Source organism: Myotis nattereri (genome assembly GCF_964212035.1).
Source record: "Myotis nattereri genome assembly, chromosome: 1".
NCBI classification, from domain to species: domain Eukaryota; kingdom Metazoa; phylum Chordata; class Mammalia; order Chiroptera; family Vespertilionidae; genus Myotis; species Myotis nattereri.
Window position 1 is genome coordinate 92,626,633 of NC_138075.1, and position 21,003 is coordinate 92,647,635.

Consider the following 21,003-nt stretch of genomic DNA (forward strand, 5'->3'; position numbering starts at 1 on the left):
AGATAAATCCTTCCACCCCTTCCCAACTATAGTGAAATCATCTACTAATCTCCATGTCATTGATCCATATCAGGCCCCATTGCTTACCATGATGCCAGTTTTCCTGATATACAGCCATCACCTCTCTACCACCTATCTACAATTCATTGAATTTTGGCTGTAATAATTATTTAACTTTTTTTTTTTTTAATTTTTTTAAAATATATTTTATTGATTTTTTACAAAGAGGAAGGGAGAGAGATAGAGAGTCAGAAACATCGATGAGAGAGAAACATCGACCAGCCGCCTCCTGCACATCCCCCACCGGGGATGTGCCCGCAACCCAGGTACATGCCCTTGACCGGAATCGAACCCGGGACCCTTCAGTCCGCAGGCCGACGCTCTATCCACTGAGCCAAACCGGTTTTGGCATAATTATTTAACTTTTAATAAGAAATGTTAGTATGGCAAGGAGTTGTCTGATATTTAGAATTTTTGGAAAAATTCCTAAGTCATTTTCTCTGAATTAAAAAAAAAAAAGCATCTTCCTTTAAAATTTCAGAGTGTATCTCTTATTCAATACAGATGGAGGCTAAAAGCGCATTTATTTTTACATACCATATTTATAATCTCAGAAGGCCAGATTTTTTAAATGCCTTTTAAGTTTTATGTTTCTGCAAGTTGTACTTGTCTCCTTTGTCCACATATATAAATGACTTTTTAAAAATGAATCAACTAATATTTCCTAATCAAGTTTAAAAGCAAAAGGGGGCCTATTGGTCTGGATAAATAAAAACCACTTATTATACTTATAGGAACTGGTTTTTAATAGCACTTGATCACAATTCCTTAATATAGATATTTTAATTCTAAAAAGTCCTTATATGATCATTCTCCTAAATCTTTCCTAGTTTTACTTTTTTCTTAAACTTACAATGTTATTATATCTATATAAATTGTTGTTAAATGCAGTTTTGATCATTGTTGATAATCATCAGTATAATTAATGCTATTACCAGGGTGGTCATTAGATTGTGAAAGGTGAGAGAATGAAGGGTGGGGCAGGACTAGGGTTCTGTTTATTCATCTCTAACTCTCAATAGGGGCAGGGCTTCCTCCTTTTCTACATTCCCAGGCTTCCACAATTGGAAAGAGTCAACTATAACCATTGCTTATTAAGGAATCACCAAGAGAAGGCTGGGGAGTTAGACATGGAAAGGAATGAACACGGTAGCTACTGACAAGTGACACCCCAATGATGGGGTCTGGACTAGGTTTTCCCTGACCATCCACCTAGAAAAAATACCCTAGATATGTGTAGTGTTAGTCACTGCCAGTACACATATAATGTGCCATTATTTTGTCTAAAGATGGGGAATGAGGATGGACTTAGTGGGGAGGTTATTGATGAGAGGTAGAAATTCTTGATCCCGGCCCTTGTTTTTGAAACAGTTGAATAAGTCATTTGTGCCTGGGCCATAAAAATAAAACAGGAAAATTTCTTTTTGGCAAATAATATGTTACAATTCATTTCATGTTCCTATTACAAAATAAGACGCAGTTTGACTAAAAAGAACCTGGAAGTAGCTTATTACTGTTTTGTTGTTGTTTTTTGTTATTGTTGTTTTACCTTATATTGACAGAAAGCTATTTTAAAATTAAAAACATTGAGAATCCAACTAGTGTTTTCTTGTCTGAATTAACAAATTATTGTTCAAATATAGAAAAGGCATTTTTATTATATTTATGAGTGTCTCAAACAGGTAGGAGATTTCACGAATGAACATGGACACAAACAAAGAATGTTACATGGACCATTTATTTTCTAATAGTTGTATCTGAGAAATGAAATTTGACTGTTAACTGTGGGTGGTGAGTGTTGCCATAGCAACCTATTCCTTAGAGGAAACCAGAAGGTGATCATGGTGATGAGGGTAAAAGTGAGGAAACAGACTTGTCAAGATATATTTTTGGGTAATATGAGATCATGAATATTTTTATGTGAGGGAGAACTGCTCTGGGAGTCAAAGATCTTAGGTGAGAGATGTGATGCTGGGTTGTGGTTTAAGAATTTAATTACTATGGGATCTGATCATTTTGGTTCACACAGTGACAGCTCTTATATTAGGCAGCTGCTGTAATGCCAGCTAAAGTGAGAAAGAAGTAAGACCATTTTCTCATACCTAATAATAGCATGAGCTCACACCTACTGTGGTAGGTGCACTCTTGAGTACTTTACCCATAGTATTTATTACAAGAACCCTATGAGGTAGGTAATATTGCTCTCCTTACTTTACAGATGGGGTAACTGAGGCACAGAGAAATCAAGTAACATCCTTAAGGCCATGCAGCCGGTAAGCGGCAAATAGAAATCAAACCCAGACAAGGCATGTCTAAGTCAGTGCTGTTCTAACTTATGTTCTGCTTCCACTCCTCCTGACAAAAGCAGCATGGTGTGAATGAGGGAAACAGCCAGCTTTTGTGAGGAGGTCCCACTTTCTCCTTCCTCAGAGCTCGGAGATCACCTAGAACAGAGGGAGGATCCTGGCAGCAAAGTCCTTGAGTGGAGTAAGTTATAAAATACTTCTCCCCACTGGAAATTTTAAAAAGGAAGAATATGGGGCAGGGAGGCAAGTCGAGGACTATTGGTTTGAGCTTTCCCAGCTCTTAAGATTTGTCAGTAAAACCATTTGTACAAGTTTTAGGAAGAAAGAAGGTCTCTGGTCAGGAGTTCTGATGCCCTGAATTCATGGTCATCCTCCAGGTGACCAGAGCAAGCCATTTACACCCTCTTGTGCTTTAGTTTCCTTAATTTTCAAAATTGAGAAATAATAGCTGGCCACTTTCTCTGCAGAGGTGTTGTGAAACTCTAATGATACAATGAATGTGAGAATGGGTCATAAACACAACAGGATGAAACAGACATAAAAAGGGAGTATTATTAGAGTTAATGACGATCAGCATTATTTTCAGCTTTTCTTAGCCTTGATAATGAATGTGTATGAATTTGTTACTAGGGAGGATGTGAGATTGGAATCTGGTTTAGAAAGGCAAACAGTTCTGTGTGGAAAGTTATTCAGACAGAGTATATAGAAAGAAATTTATTTAAAATGGCTTGGTAGGATTTGTAGCTTTTATAATAAGAGCGACCATGAATTGACAGTTTACCATTTACCAGGCATTGTTTAAGCACTTTCACCTGCTTTAGCTCATTTATTCTATACCAGTGGTTCTCAACCTTGGCTGCACATAGAATCACCTGGGAATCTTTTTTAAATCCTGATTTCTGGGCCTCATCCTCCAGAAATTCTGTTTATTTGTTACGGGGTGGGGCCACAACATTAGCAACAAAGAAACAATTTCTGGAGGATGAGGTCCAGAAATCAGGATTTTAAAAAGATTCCCAGGTGATTCTAATGTGCAGCCAAGGTTGAGAACCACTGTTCTATACAGTAGCCCTATGCACTAGGTACCATTTCTAATTTTCCAACATTTATAAATGAGGACACTGGAAAAGACAGATAAAAATAAACTTATTCAAGGTCACAGAGATAGTGAACTACAAATCTAGGTCTTAAAATACAGTAATTGACCCACAAAATCAATGCTTTTACCTATTGTACTCTACTGTACATATTATTATCTATATACACTGAGTGGCCAGATTTTTATGATCGGCCAGATTATTATGACCACCCCATCAGGACTTCGTTGGGCCATCTTTTGCCTTCAATACTGTGGTGATTCTTCTTGGCATTGACTCCATGAGATGTTGAAAGGTGGTGCGAAGAATCTGACACCATGCCTGATGGATAGCACTGTCCAATTCTGTGAGATTTGATGGTTGTGGAACCAGCTGCCTGATGGCTCTTTTAATTTCATCCCACAGATGCTCCATTGGATTGAGATCTGGTGATTGTGGGGGCCACCTAAGCAAGGTAAAGTCTCCCTCATGTTCTTGAAAGCACTCCTGCACAATACGAGCACCATGGCATGGCGCATTGTCTTGTTGGAAGAAGCCATCTCCATTGGGATATGCCATCAACATGATAGGATGAACTTGATCAGCAACGATACTTAGGTATGTTGTGCTATTCAGATGTTTATAATGATCTGCCCCTCTAGCAACTTCAGCGTGAAATTATAGCTAATTTGCCTACAAACGTCAGGTGGTCATAATAATCCGGCCACTCAGTGTATATATAAAAGCCTAAGCAACCCTTATGACCTGTCAACTGGAACAACCAGATTGACCGGAATGACTGGAATGTTGCTATGACACACACTGATCATCAGGGGGCAGATGCTCAACGTAAGAGCTGCTCTGGTGGTCAATGTGCTCCTGCAGCACTACTGAGCGGTGGCAGCAGGCACAGCAGGGTCAGGATGAGCGGGAGCAGTGGGGCGGCACCGGGCCCTGGCTTGGGCTCCTTCCCAGCTGCCTGCTGCTTTGGCACTGCTACGTCCCTCGGGGAATGTTGGACTGCTGGTTTTAGCCTGATCCCAGACAGTCTGACATCCCCTGAGGGGTCCTGGGTTGCGAGAGGGTGCAGGCCAGGCTGAGGGACCCCACCTGTGCATGAATCCGTGCACCGAACCTCTAGTATGTAGTATAATAATATTGTACATTAGTATTGCATTAAAAATAAGATATGAGTGTAATGCATTAGCACTTGTGTGTAAACTATTTTTGTTTTCAGTAAAAAGAAAAGAAACTCTTCTAAACTACTAGGGTGATACACATGTTTATCTACTAAAAGAATTAGAGAGCACTAACTCTTGACAAAATGCCTAATTTAAAAAACATCAGTTATTTCATGGATGGACAGTTTTATGCAAATGACACCAAAAGAGAAGCAGTTAATTTCTAGCCAAGATGCCCATGTTATGCTGTCATTCATTCTACTGTATTAGGCAGCAGCTTTGGGTACCAGGTGCTCCTAGGAATAAAGGATGCAGATGTCATCATGTCTGCTTTCTGGAAGCTTTCCAGAGGCAGGATGTGTGCATGGTAGAAAAATGTAGCAAAGAAGTTCAAACAAAAAACTAAAAGCCTTCAAAGGAATATTAGTATTTCTGCTGGGGATGGAGTTACAGCAGAGTCATGACTTGGCTTCCGCATTCTTTTTTGTTTATAAGTAATGTTCCTATTTGTTCCATTATATTTTTCTTTTTTTTATTATTAGTTAAGGTATTACAAATGTGTCCTCATCCCCCCCTTTAACCCCCAACCTCCCCCACACACACAAACTCATGCTCCCATCCCCCCCTTGTCCATGTCCATTGGTGTGGCTTATATACATGTATACCAGTCCTTCTGTTGATCTCTTCCCCTTACCCCTGCCCTCGCCTACTTTCCTTCTGGGGATTGATAGCCTGATCGCTGTTTCTCAGTCTTTGGGTCTGTCCTTTTTCATCAGTCTATGTTGTTCTCTATAATCCACAAATGAGTGAGATCATGTGGTATTTATCTTTCTCTGACTGGCTTATTTCACTTAGCATAACGCTCTCCAGTTCCATCCATGCTGTTGCAAAAGGCAAGAGTTTCTTTTTTTTTACCGCAGCATAGTATTCCATTGTGTATATGTACCACAGTTTTCTAATCCACTCATCTGCTGATGGGCACTTAGGCTGTTTCCAAATCTTAGCTATGGTGAATTGTGCTGCTATGAACATAGGGGTGCATATATCCTTTCTAATTGGCGTTTCTGGTTTCTTGGGATATATTCCTAGGAGTGGGATCACAGGGTCAAATGGGAGTTCCATTTTTAGTCTTCTGAGGTAGCTCCATACTGTTCTTCACAGGGGCTGCACCAGTCTGCATTCCCAGCAGCAGTGCAGAAGGGTTCCTTTTTCTCCACATCCTCTCCAACACTTGTTGTTTGTTGATTTGTTGATGATAGCCATTCTGACAGGTGTGAGATGATAACGCATTGTCGTTTTGATTTGCATCTCTCGTATAATTAGTGACTTTGAGCAGGTTTTCATATGTCTTTCTGCCTTCTGTATGTCCTCTTTCGAAAAGTGTCTATCTAGGTCCGTTGCCCATTTTTTTATTGGATTGTTTATCTTCCTTTTGTTAAGTTTCATGAGATCCCTGTATATGTTGGAAATTAAACCCTTATCGGTGGTATCATTGGTAAATATGTTCTCCCATGTAGTGGGTCTTCTTGTTGTTTTTTTGATGGTTTCCTTTGCTGTGCAAAAGCTTTTTATTTTGATGTAGTCCCATTTGTTTATTTTCTCTTTAGTTTCCATTGCCCTAGGAGCATTATCAGAGAAGAAATTTCTTCGGCATATGTTTGTGATTTCGCTGCCTGTGGATTCCTCTAGTATTTTTATGGTTTCCCGTCTTACGTTCAAGTCTTTTATCCATTTTGAGTTTATTTTTGTGTATGGTGTGAGTTGGTGCTCTAGTTTCATCCTTTTGCATGTATCTGTCCAATTTTCCCAACACCATTTATTGAAAAGACTGTCTTGACTCCATTGTATGCTCTTGCCTCCTTTGTCGAATATTAATTGGGCATAGTGGTTTGGGTCGATTTCTGGGGTCTCTATTCTATTCCATTGATCTATATGTCTGTTCTTGTGCCAGTACCAAGCTGTTTTAAGAACAGTGGCTTTGTAATACAGTTTGATATCTGGTATTGAGATCCCACCTACTTTGTGTTTTCTCAGGATTGCTGCAGCTATTCGGGGTCTTTTTTTATTCCAGATGAATTTTTGGAACGTTCGTTCTAGATTTGTGAAATATGCCTTTGGTAATTTAATGGGGATTGCATTGAATCTATAAATTGCTTTGGGTAGTATGGACATTTTGATGATGTTGATTCTACCAATCCATGAACACGGTATATTCTTCCATCTGTTTATGTCTTCCTCTATCTCTTTTTTCAGTGTCCTGTAGTTTTCAGCATATAAGTCTTTTACCTCCTTAGTTAAGTTTATTCCTAGGTATTTTAATTTTTTTGGTGCAATGGTAAATGGGATTGCTTCTGTAGTTTCACTTTCTGTAAGTTCACTATTGGTGTAAAGAAATGCCATGGATTTCTTAGCATTAATTTTGTATCCTGCTACATTGCCGAATTCATTTATTAAGTCTAATAATTTTTTGATGGAGTCTTTAGGGTTCTGTATGTACAGTATCATGTCATCTGCAAATAAGGACAGTTTTACTTCTTCTTTTCCAATCTGGATGCCTTTTATTTCTTCTTCGTGTCTGATCGCAATGGCTAGTACTTCCAGTACTATGTTGAACAGGAGTGGTGAGAGGGGGCATCCCTGTCTTGTTCCTGTTTTTAGGGGGAATGGTTTTAGTTTTTGCCCATTGATTATGATGTTGGCTGTGGGTTTGTCATATATGGCTTTTATTATGTTGAGGTATGATCCCTCAATTCCTATCTTGCTGAGAGTTTTTATCAAGAAAGGGTCTTGGATTTTGTCAAATGCTTTCTCCGCATCAATTGATATGACTATGTGGTTTTTTTCTCTCAATTTGTTTATGTGATGTATCACGTTTATTGATTTGCAGATATTGTACCATCCTTGCATCCCTGGGATAAATCCTACTTGGTCATGGTGTATGATCTTTTTGATGTACTGCTGGATCCGATTTGCTAGGATTTTGTTGAGGATTTTGGCATCTATGTTCATGAGGGATATTGGCCTATAATTCTCTTTCATTGTATTGTCTTTATCTGGTTTTGGGATTAGGGTGATGTTGGCTTCATAGAATGAGCTGGGAAGTGTTCCTTCCTCTTGGATCTTTCGACATAGTCTGAGGAGGATAGGTTTTAGGTCTTCCTTGAATGTTTGGTAAAACTCCCCTGTGAAGCCATCTGGCCCCGGGCTTTTGTTTGCTGGAAGCTTTTTGATTACTGCTTCGATTTCCTCCATAGTTATTGGCCTATTGAGATTTTCAGATTCTTCCTGGTTAAGTTTTGGAAGGTTGTATTTATCTAGGAATATGTCCATTTCCTCCAGGTTGTCTACTGTGTTGGAGTAGAGTTGTTCATAGTATTTTCTAACAATCCTTTGTATTTCTATGGGGTCTGTTGTTATTTCTCCTCTTTCATTTCTGATTTTGTTTATTTGGGTCCTCTCTCTTTGTTTCTTGGTGAGCCTGGCTAGAGGTGTATCAATCTTGTTTATCCTTTCAAAGAACCAGCTCTTGGTTTTGTTGATCTTTTGTATTGTTTTTTTGGTCTCTATGTCATTTATCTCCGCTCTGATCTTTGTTATTTACTTCCTTCTGCTTACAGTGGGCTTTTTTTGTTGCTCTCTTTCTAATTCTTCGAGTTGTAGAGTTAGGTCATTTATTCTCATTGTTTCTTGTTTCTTGCAGTAGGCTTGTAGAGCTATGAACTTCCCTCTCAAGACTGCTTTTGCTGTGTCCCATAGGTTTTGGATTGTTGTGTTTTCATTGTCATTCGTTGCCATGATGTTTTTTATTTCTTCTTTGATCTCACTGGTGACCCAGTCGTTGTTTAATAGCATGCTATTTAGTCTCCATGTGTTTGATTTTTTTGGATTGTTTTTGTTGTAGTTGATTTCCAGTTTTATGCCTTTGTGGTCTGAGAAGATACTTGATATGATTTCAATTTTCGTGAATTTGAAGAGACTTTGTCTGTGACCCAATATATGGTCTAACTTTGAAGATGACAAATGTGCACCTGAGGAGAATGTATATTCTGTGGCTTTGGGGTGAAATGTTCTGAAGATGTCAATTAATTCCATCTGATCTAGTGAGTCATTTAGGATTGATGTTTCTTTGCTGAGTTTCTGTTTAGAGGATTTGTCCAGTGGCGATAATAGGGTGTTAAGGTCCCCTACTATGATTGTATTGCTGTCAATCTCTCCCTTGATCTTCTCCAGAAGATTTCTTACGTATTTGGGTTCTCCTATATTGGGTGCATATATATTTACCAGAGGTATTTCTTCTTGTTGGACTGCTCCCTTTAGTATTATGAAGTGGCCTTCTTGATCTCTTTTTATGTCCTTCACTTTGAGATCTAATTTGTCAGATATAAGTATTGCTACCCCGGCTTTTTTTTCACTTCCATTGGCCTGAAAAACCTTTTTCCATCCCTTCACCATCAGTCTGTGTGCATCTCTTTTTCTGAGGTGGGTTTCCTGTAGACAGCAGATATCTGGGTCATGTTTTCTTATCCACTCATTTACCCTATGCCTTTTGACTGGGGAATTTAATCCATTTACATTTAAAGTTATTATTGATAGAAACTTGTTAGTCGCCATTTTTGTTCTTTACCGCTGCGTTCCTTCTTTGTTTCCTGTTTTTTCTATTTACAGCAGACCCTTTAGCATTTCTTGCATTGCTGGTTTGGTTGTAATAAACTCCCGTAGACCATTTTTGTCTGTGAAGCTCCTGATTTGACCCTCAATTTTGATTGATAGCCTTGCTGGGTATAGTATTCTTGGATTCAGACCCTTCCTTTGCATGACTTTGTATATTTCATTCCATTCCCTTCTTGCCTGATGTGTTTCTGTTGAGAAATCGGTCGCTAGTCTGATGGGGGATCCTTTGTAGGTAACTTTCTGTCTCTCTCTGGCTGCTTTTAAGATTCTTGCTTTGTCGTTGGTGTTTGCCAATTTAATTATTATGTGCCTTGGTGTCGGTCTTTTCGGGTTCATTTTGTTTGGGACTCTGTGAGCTTCTTGGATTTGTGTGAGTTTTTTCCTCGCTATATCAGGGAAATTTTCTGTTACTATTTTTTCAAACAGGTTTTCTATTCCTTGCTCAGTTTCCTCTCCTTCTGGCACCCCTATTATTCGGATGTTGTTTCGTTTAGCATTGTCCCAGAGTTCTCTTAGGCTCTCTTCCTGCTTTTTAATTTTTTTTTCTAGAAGCTGTTCTGTTTGGGTATTTTTTTCTACCTTGTCTTCTAGCTCGCTGATACGGTCCTCTGCTTCTTCTAGTCTACTGTTGATGCTTTCTATTGAGTTCTTTATGGCAGTGATGTCGTTTTTCATTTCTTCTTGGTTTCTCTTCATTTCCTCTTGGTTCTTCTTCATTTCCTCTTGGTTCCTACACATATTGTTGAATTGGTCTTCCATTCTTTTCATCCACCTTATGACCATTACTCTGAATTCTTTCTCTGACAGGTTGCTTGCCTCCATTGCCTCTATTTCGTTTACTTCCTTTTCTGATGATGCCTGTTTTTCTTTCATATTTGGGTTGGTTCTTTGTTTCACCATGATTTCTCTTCTCAAGGTGTTTGGTTATGTAGATCTCTCTCTGTTGCGCTGATTCAAAGGCACAAAATACAACACAACAAGGCACAACGTACAAGGCACCAAACTAAATGCATTCACGATATTAATAACCCCAAATAAAGGTGACCCCCCCGAGCGGAGAGAATTAGGGGATAAAGAAGAAAAAAGAGAAAAATATTAGAGAGAAAAATAAAAAACAAAAAGGAGTGCCGAAATGAGATTGGGAAAAGGGAGAGAAAAAAAAACACACAAAAAGACCAAAAACAAAACAAAACAAAACAAAAAAAAACCAACAACAACAACAAAAAAAAAATTAAGAGAATGAAATAGAGGTGGGGAAGAGGCTATTTGTATGGGGAGAGCGAGGGATTGGAAATTGGATATATAAGTAAGGTGAAATTTAGACAGTGGGTAGAAAGAAGGAATAGGTAAAATCCAAAGCAGGAATAGGGTAAGAGAAACAGGACAACAAAAGTGGAAAAGTGAGGAAGAGAGTTTTGGCTTAAGGGTAAATGTGAGATAGAGAGAAATGATGCTAAAGGAATGATGAAAATAGAGTGTAGAACACTAATCCCAAAATAAAATAAAGAAAAATAAAAAAAAATAATAAAAAATAAAATGACCCTTGAAAAAATGGTAAAAGGATAGCAATAATACTGGTTAAAAAAATGTAGTAATTAAAAAGGTAAAATCAGGTGATGAAAAAGATAAAAAATAAAAAAAAATAGGTTCTTAATGAAATGGTGAAAAAAGAATTAAAAAAAAATATATAAAAATATTCGGAAGTGAAGGTGCTTCAGATCTTCCACTCTTCTTTTTGGCACGCCTCAGTCCTGCCAGGCATTCAGGGGAGTGTTGAACTTCCCTGCGATACACTGTCCCTCCGTGCAGTAAACCACAGACCTGATTTTAAGGCAGGTTGTATTTTTTTACTAGACTGCCTTTATTTGTGATCGCAAAAGAGACAGTTCGTGGCTCTGCCTCTGGGTGGCAGTGTGTCTGGATTTACCTCCGAGGCTCTAAGTCCTCTCTATCAGTAGGGTTTTGTCCTCTATGGTATTTGGAACTGATTCGGGAAAGACCACTGCCCAGAGCTGGTTCCTTGCCACTGTCCGCTGTTTCCCAGGCTCCCCAAAAAGAACTTTCCCCTACAGGCTCTGCGAATGACCCCAACTGGGGAATCCCATGCGCTGGGTTTAATAATCAAATGCACGGATCTAAGGGGAACTGTAACAAGAGCCTGATAGTTGTGCGAATTCGCAAGCCTCCACCTTCCAGGTCTGCGCACAGTCTCCGCGCGCCCACTCGCCCCTGGCACCAAGCAGCCAGCAGATTGGCAAAGTCCAAGGCTGCTCCTTTACATCCAGTCCAGCTATGGGCTCATTTTTCGCGTTCCCTTCTGCCAGCAGCCCTGTGGGGCCCCTTCCCCACTCGCGGGTCACGCTGGTCCCAATGGCTGCGGACTCTGTGGGGCGCAGATTCCGCCCCGCGTGCGCGAGCTCGGTCCTCCCTCCAACCCGAACTGCAAACAGCACCTTTAGGGGATGTCCAACCTTTCCGTGAGAAGAAGCAGTGCTCGTCTGAGTTCAGGCAGTCACGCTGCTTGAGATCCCTTGTTTCCAGGTTAGTAGCTGGTCTCTGGATGCCGGCAACAACCACCCAAGATGGCGCAGTCTCCGCTGCTTAGCTGGCGCACCAGGAGAGGCTTCAGCCACAGTCTCCAACTGTCCTTTTTTTTCCCTGGGGGGTTCTCAGTCTTTCCTATCTGCAGACAATCTCTCAGCTGAAATTCCTCTACCTATTCGGGCTGAATGTTACCCGTTTCAGCTGCTCACCCTTATCTGCTCCAGGACAAGGCACAGGACACGTCCGCTTATACCTCCGCCATTTTTCCATTATATTTTTCTTTAACTCTTTTGTTAATATGTGCTACAGGCTACTAACCTTACTCTTATGCATTCTGCTTGTGTCTCCCAAGATACTTGTTCATTCATTAGTCATACTTAGCACATGCCATGAATTTTGCCTGCATGTCATAAGCTACCAAATATCTATACATAACACTTCTTATCATTTCATCCATCCGGTTTGTTTTATAGCTTTTAGAGCAGATTTTAAAATTCTCAAATAATACAGAGAATTCTTATTAGGAGACGCAATGTGACATGTTTTGTCTTTAGCGCTTATTGAATGTTGGAAGCAACAAAATGTAGAGACTGGAGAGAAGAAAGCAAAGGATAACACCTTTCTGCCCACCAACCGCAAAAGGGAAAAGGAAAATAATCCAGACAAAGAAAATAGACAGGTAGGAAAGCCAAGATTTCTTTTAAAAATATCAAAGTCAAACGGAGAGTTTCAAGTTGAGGAGATGCAGAAACTGAGTTTAGAGAATCAAACCAAAAGGGTACCCCTGCAGACTCTGGTAGGAAAGAAGTATTTCTGAGAAGGTAAAATCTCTGCAGGAGTTTTGGATGCATCCTGGCTCTCAGAAGATACTGGCAATAAGCAAGGAGTAGTGTAACAGAGGAGTATGGACTCGGGATGACCAGATGCCTATAACATGGAAGTTAAATGTATAGGTATTGACATCTTTTGGATCAGATCCCAGCTGGTGGTCTGACTTTGGACAATTTATTTGACCTCTCAAGATCCAATTTCCTCAACTGTAAAATAGGATAATAATAGTACTGATAGGGCTATAATAAATTGAGATAATGCATGTAAGTGAGGATCTAATAAATTATAACTATTATTTTATTACAATTTTTAATTAATATTAATGAAAAATTAAGAACATCGGAGAATTTTTTTCAGAACAAAATGAAGGCTCCTCGGCAGGATACAGCACAAGGGTAATGGAGTGTAAGTTAAGAGTGTGGAGGGAAAGATGTGGGCTGAATGTGGGGAGAGGCAGTGGTAAGGTCTTGACAGGCTATATCCAAAGCAGGATCTTTAGGCAGCTTCTCCTAGCTTTCTTCCACCTCTTACATGATTTCCTTCTTCTATAGGCCTAGAAGATGACCAAATTAACCACTTCATTCCTTTCACCAATAGCTGTACCCTTGGGATAGTACCAGGGATTGCATTATATCTGATTGAGATTCATGATAAATCTTTCCTTACTAATAAAGGTAATAGTTAGGAGGAGCCACAATTATTTGGGCATTATTTTATTACTGGGAGGTCTATATACAGAATCTAATACTTTTCAAGTATTATGAAATTTCTTACTAAGGAAGAAAATTTAGAGAGAAAAATTGATTCACAAAACCCTCTTGTTAGTTATCATTTGGATAAAAATCTAGTTATAAAAATGACCCACACATGCTTATCACAAAGTTAAAACAATTTTTAGTTAGCTAGAAGTAGTCCATTTGTGGATGATTTTTAAAAATCTTATGGTCATAGACCCATTGATTCCTTTGGAAGTCTAAAATAAAAGTAAATGTTGACTTAAAATTCACTTTTATTCTCTCCCACCAGGTTCCTATCCATTCATTACAATTCAGTCTTGCTGGTTTACTTATGTGAGGAGAATGGATGACAACAGGATATCAAAGTAGGTGCAGTGTGGTGTAAACTGAAGAAAACAGGCATGCTCCACATAAGTATTTTCAGAATATTTATAGTTGAAAGTATCTAGGAAGTATAAACACAAGTTATGCCATGTATACTGGAATATTTTATTAAATAAAGATGATACAATACAACTAATTTGTACATGCCCTGATCGGTTTGGCTCAGTGGATAGAACGTTGGCCTGCGGATTGAAGGGTCCCAGGTTCAATTCCAGTCAAGGGTACTTGTGAAAAGTACAGAAGTACTCGGTAAAAGAATAAACAGTTTCGTTTTTTTAACCCAGGGATGAAGATAATATTTTGGTCATCATCTCAGTAGTGTCACATATCTAAAAAACAAATGTGCAATTAAAATAGATCTGTTACTGTTGTTCCAATTCAAATTATTTCTTGAAGCATCAGAGATATGGTTTAACAAGGTAATATTGGGGGGAGGGCAATGGGATATATTATTGGACATTAGAATTTCCCTAGAAAATATAGATACTATATGGAGACTACATCTTTTCCTTCTAAATTTATTTTCTCTTTTTTATCAAGTGATACATGCCCATGATTTAGTGTCAAGCGGTGTAATAGGACATATTACTGTAACAGCACTCCCCTGATTGCTTCTCCCTATTTCTCACTTCCCATATCCTTGTATTTTGATATTGACCTCTAAATCTTTAAAAATGTTTATATTTTAACTTCTTGATGTTCCCATTTTAGTCTGAAAGAAAAATAAGGGCTTAACTCTTTCAGCTACCATCCACTATGTACATGCATACATCCTGACTCTCATCTGCCAATATAGTTCTACTTTTAAAATAATTTTTTTAAGATAGTTTTAGACTTAACAGAAGTGTTGCAAGGTTAGTAGTAGAGAGAGTTCAAGTGTACCCTGCACCCAGTTTCCCATATTGTTGAATCTCCTCTTTGTTAAGTACACTGGTGTCTTATCCTTTCCTTTTTAAAGAGGTCTCTTAGCCTCAACATGCTCTAATACAGGTCTATTCCCCTCTGAGGCTGCTGGAGCTCTGCAGCCTTGGGAACAGCATTCACCTTTCTCTCTCTTGTGTTATTTCCTTGTTTCCTGGACCCTATGTCTTTTTTTCTTTCTCTGTTCCTCTTGCCTTTTGTTTTGTTGTTTTGTTTACTCTTTCATTTTCATGGAGCATATCCTTCAGGGAGACCTAGCATGTCTGCCAAAGACTTGATTTTACTTTTGCATTTAGTTGATATTTGTTGGGTCTAGAATTTTAGGAAGAAAAATCTTTTCCCTCTAGTATAGTAAAGCATTATTTTATTGTTTTCTACATTCCAGGGTTGTCCTTGTACCATCCAAATCATTCTACTCTATGTCCAAGCCATTTTTCTTAAGCTTTCTTTTCCTTGACACTTTTTGAATCTCCTTTGTCCCCAAATTTGTCTTCTAAAACCTCTGCTCTATTCTCTGTACATTATAGGAATCTTATCTGCTCTTTAGGATTTAAGAGCGATGTACTTAGTGTATTGAAAGTTCTGTGCACAAGTATGACACTTGATGTCTAAGGGTTTTTCTATAAAACTCCAGTGTCAATAAGCATTTAATGCTCTTTCCTCTTGACTAGTTCGATGAGTTAGAGCCCTCAGAGAAGGTGCTCTAATCTCCTACCTGGAAGGCAGAAGCCTGGCTGCTCTCTCCCTGTAATTGTACAGTTCTTCAGTCTCAAAACAATTTATTTTATATTTTGCAGAGTAAGACTCCTGGGGCGAGGAAGGGTCTGTCATCTAGCTCCTTTTTTAAAGACTTTCGGTTATCAATGTTAAGTCCCACTGTTCCCACAGCATTAGTGGTAGCATTAAGTTGAAGCTACTGAGAGCTCTTCATTATAAAATCAAGTTGCTCCTCAGATTCCCACTGCCAATTTTGGATTTAGCTTTCTACTTCACCTGCTTTCCAGTTCCCCAAAATGTGTCACCTTTGTGTTCTTTCCAATTATCTTTGTTTTTGTTATGCTATTTAAAAAATGCCTTTTGTTGTGTTACTGAGGTTTGAGCAAGGAATAGAAGCTAATTCATATGGACAACTCACCCTTTTTACAGGTGTAACACTGTCATTAACCCAGTTAAAACAAATGTATTTGAAAGGGAAAAAAACACACATATGCATAGCTATTTCTTCTCCTTTGATGGGAAACTAGGGCAAAAATTAGAATAAATGCAGAATATTTAATGATTTGAAATTTACCTGAGACTTCTTACTGGTCTATTATAAATTCACTAGAGGCCCGGTGCACGAAAATTCATGCACGGGGGAGGGGAATCCCTCAGCCCAGCCTGCCCCCTCTCACATTCCGGGAGCCATCATGGGATGTCCTACTGATCCCTGCTGTGGGAGGCAACCAGATGATCAGGTATATAGATGCTTTCTGGAGGCAGCACGGACTCCTTCCTTATTTCTTTCCTCTGTGGTTGGAGAATAGGGCACTAAAAGGTGGAGACAGAACTGTGGCCAGGCCTGGGGCTCTTGTAGGCAGCAGAAAGAGGGAGAGGGCTGGTGAAAGTCTAGACACGTTTCCTTCGATTGTCCTTTCTTCCTCCGGGCCCCTCCCTCCGTTTTTCCTTCTCATGGTGGATGCTTGGGCCTCTGACCAACCAGAGCCCAGCGACAGTGGGGTTCAGCCCCCTCACTTCTCAGCTGAACATACAGCTGCTTCACATTCCAAGCAGGGCTGTTTTCAAATGACTAAAGCGCTGGGAATCCACAGCTCCCAGCCTCTCCCCTCTCAGTTTCCTCCTTGGGTTGGTTGCAAAGTTCACCAAGACACTGAAGCAGCTCTGTGCTGGTGGTGGTGGTGGTGGTGGGGTGATGCATGCAGGCAGTGCCACATCCCAGGTCAGGGACACAGGCAGGCAGTGCCACATCCCAGGTCAGGGACACAGGCAGGCAGCGTCACATCCCTGGCCAGGGATGCAGGCAGGCAGCTTCACCTCAGCGCTGGGCAGGACTTTAGTGCTGGGCAGGCCTGGGCGTGCCTCCACTGAAGGCAGAATTCCTCGCCCCCATCCCTGCTCCCCAGTTCCTGTGCATGCACAACCCGTTGACTGGTTATGACTCGGACACCATAACGGACAAATTAGCATATTACCTCTTTATTATATAGGATAAGCCTTTCCTGTTTATATTTGTTTATTTGAATGTTATGAATCATTAAAGCACAGAGTTTATAAGAAAGAAAAGCAGTTGCATCATGCTCCAAAACAACTCTCAGTGTTTCCTGGAAAATACAGGTATTTTTCCCTTAAGGAGAGAAGTTTAAGACTTCAGGATATTTACTTTTGAATTCTCAGGTAAAAAATATTCACACAATGACTGAGTAAACATGTTTGCTAATGATCTGATACTAAGGAGAATATGATTCTTGGAAAAAAGTAACTTTGGAAAAGAATTAAAGATATCATTAGAAAATAACCTTTTCACTACATGGTTATGAGTATGCTAACTCATCAATCTAAGCATGTGCTAGTGTGAATTGTGTAACTGCAACTCTTATTAGTCAATTGTTTTTTGAGTAGTCATTCTGGGATATTCTCTTGGACTGTCATATCACTTTTTAAAAAAATTTATTTATTGTCTAAAGTTTTACATATGAATCATACCACTTTTAAAATAAGGTATATTCAAAATCATTAGACTATATATTTATTTATGATACAAGACCTAAGTTAAATTAAGCAGCATATGGATATTTTCTTTAGATTCTTTATATCAAATAAATGTGTAACAATGAGATAAATTAATTTTCAGTTTGTAAATTGGAGATTTTCCTGTGCAAAACTTAAAAAAAAATCTTTATTGTTGAGAGTATTACAGATGTCCCCCTTTTTCCCCCCATTGCTCCCCTCCACCTGGTTCTCACCCCACCCTAGGCTTTCACTACTTTATTATCTGTGTCCATAGGTAATGCATGTAAGATATTTGGTTAATCTCTACCCTCCCCCCTCCCCCCGGCCCCCGCTTGCCTCTGAGATTCATTAGTCTTTTTCATGTTTTCATGCCTCTGGTTCTATTTTATTCATCAGTTTATTTTGTTCACTTATTTTGATTTTTAGATTCAATTGTTGTATTTATTGCCATTTTATTGTTCATATTTTTTATTTCTTCTTCTTCTTCTTCTTCTTCTTCTTCTTCTTCTTCCTCCTCCTCCTCCTCCTCCTCCTCCTCCTCCTCCTCCTCCTCCTCCTTCTCCTCCTCCTCCTCCTCCTCCTCCTCCTCCTCCTCCTCCTCCTCAATACCCTTCAACATTTCATGTAATATTGTTTTGGTGGTAGCTTTTTCTTGTCTTTGAAGCTCTTTATCTGACCTGAAATTCTAAATGATACCTTTTTTGGGTAGAGTAATCTTGGTTAAGGGCCTTAACTTTGAATATTTCTTGCCACTCACTTCTGGTCTGCAAAGTTTCTGTTGAGAAATCAGCTGACAGTCCTGTGACACATCCTTGTAGGTAACTAACTGTTTTTCTTTTAGTGCTTTTAAGATTCTTTCTTTGTCTTTAATCATTGGCATTTTAATTATGATGTTTCTTGGTCTGGGCCTCTTTGGGTTCCTCTTGTTTGTGACACTCTGTGCTTCCTGGAATTGCAAGTCTATTTCTTTCACCAGGTAGGGGAAGTTTTCTGTTATTTTTTCAAATAGGATTTCAATGTCTTGCTCTCTGTATTCTCCTTCTGGCACCCCCATAATGTGAATGTTGGTATGTTTTAAGTTGTCCCAGAGGCTCCTTAAACTATCTTCACATTTTTGGATTTTTTGTGTGTGTGCTCTTCTGATTAGGTGTTTTTTGCTTCCTCATATTCCAAATTGTTGATTTGATTCTTGGAATCCTCTACTCTACTGTTGAATTGCTGTAAATTATTCTTTTTTTCAGTTAGTGTATGCTTAATTTCTGACTGGTCCTTTTTCATGTCTTTGACATTCTCACTAAGATCCTTGAAATTCTCACTATGCTCCTTGAAGCTCTTGTTAAAATCCTTGAGCAGCCTTATAATCATTGTTTTGAACTCTGTGTCCAGTAGTTTTCTTGCTTACATTTCATTTGTTTCTCTTTCTGGAGATTTCTTCTGTTATTTCATTAATGACATGTTTCTTTGTCTTTGCTTTTTGGCTGCTTTCCTGTGTTTGTTTTTATGTGTTAGGTAGATCTGCTATGTCTCCTGGAATTGGTAGAGTGGCCTTGTGTAGTAGCTTTCCTATAGGGCCAGTGATTCAGCCTCCCTAGTCACCTGAGCTGGGAGCTCTATGTGCACCCCTTTGTGGGCTGTGAGCACATTCTTGTTGTAGTTGAGACTTGATTGCTATTGGTGTCACTGAGAGAAGTTGACCTCCAGGCAAGTTGCCTGTGAGGACCAGCTACAACTACACTGGAAGAGCTGCTGTGCAGGAGATACCCTATGAAGCGGGTGGGGCTTTGGTGCTCATTGACTCTGCCTCTTGAGTGTGTTGCTTGTGGATGTGTAGAGTTGTAATCTGGTATGGCCTGAAGTTGTGCACTGGATGCACTCGCTCTGGGGCCTACCAGGAGGTGCAAAGTCAGCCACTGCCTGGGGCCACCCAACAGGAGCTACAGAGGTATCTCCAAATCATTGCTATTTTATTGGGCTTGGAAATGTCCAGGCAAGACCAAGCTGTGAAGCAAGGCAGGCTAGTGCTAGTGCCAGGTCTTGGGCCTCTTATTGATAGGTATGGGGCATGCTGATGCCAACTGATGCTTGTTTAATAGATTTTAGGAAAGTCTGAAGCCTGAGCCAGAAGAGGCCATTCATACAGAAAGCCACTGCAAACAGCTTGGGAGGGGCTGCAAGTTGGATGGGGCAGGGTCTCAGGTTTTCACCAAGATGGACTGAACAGTGTGACCCAGGATGATGGAAACTCAGATATGGCTGCCAGTCAGCTTTACAATAGGGGAGAAACACAGAAACAATGACCCCTATGAGCATCCCTGAGTTCCTTCCCCGATGCCACAAAATTCAGTTCCTCTTTTTATGTCTCTGGTTCCCTCAATGCCACAGCCCAATACTGGTGCTCAGAGGGAGTGGAACCATGTGCATTTGTGCACCAGCCCTTTAAGAGGGATTGCCTGAGTCTTCAGCAGCCTCCATGTCACTCAGGCACAATCCCAGCTGGTGTTTACAGCCTGAAGTTACGGAAACTTCTCTTCCCAGCTCTGGAACCATGGGCTAGGGGTCTGATGTGTGGCTGGGCTCCTTTGCTTCTCATGAGAGGTATCCACAGCCATGATATCCCTCCCGATTAAAAAACAGGCCACACTGCAACATGTGAGTTTTGGACCAGCCCCTTACAAACCTCTGCCCATCCTACCAGTCTTGATGTATTTTCTTCTTTACTTCTCTAGTTGTAGGGTTCAGTTTTCAGGTAGTTCTGTAATGGTTATTCAGTCAGTTTTCAGGTAGTTCTGTAATGGTTATTCTGTATTTTAGTTGTAATTTTGATATGATTGTGGGAGGCGGTGAGTGCTGACATTTACCTACACCATCATCTTGGGTCTCCTCTCCTGTGCAAAATTTCTTATGACTTTATTCTCCTTGAAAAAAGGGAAGCATGGCTCATATTAAAAAAAGAATATATATATATGACAATTTTATAAGAAGTTTCAAAGTGTTCATACCCTCTAATTTTTACTTCAAGGAATTTTTGTCTCTGATGAGAATCCTCCTAATTGCATTCTACATGAGAGATTATACACTTTGTTACAGAAATCTAACACCATAAAACTCCCAAATGAGCCGAAACCGGTTTGGCTCAGTGGATAGAGCGTCGGCCTGCGGACTGAGAGGTCCCGGGTTCGATTCCGGTCAAGGGCATGTACCTGGGTTGCGGGCACATCCCCAGTGGGAGATGTGCAGGAGGCAGCTGATCGATGTTTCTCTCTCATCGATGTTTCTAACTCTCTATCTCTCTCCCTTCCTCTCTGTAAAAAATCAATAAAAAAAATATAAAAAAACAAAACAAAACAAAAAAAACCTCCCAAATGAGGCTGTGCCTCCCTGCAGAATTTCTGAAGTGCATATCTGCTCTTTGACATTCTTCTATAGATGAGAAATAAAAAAAATTAAAAGGGAGACAGATAATTTTCTTTTTAAAAAGGAAACCTCTTAAGCATTTAAGAGGCTAACTTTTACCACAGACATTAGGTGAAGGGCTCCTTCCTAGAAACCATGAGCCAGAGAA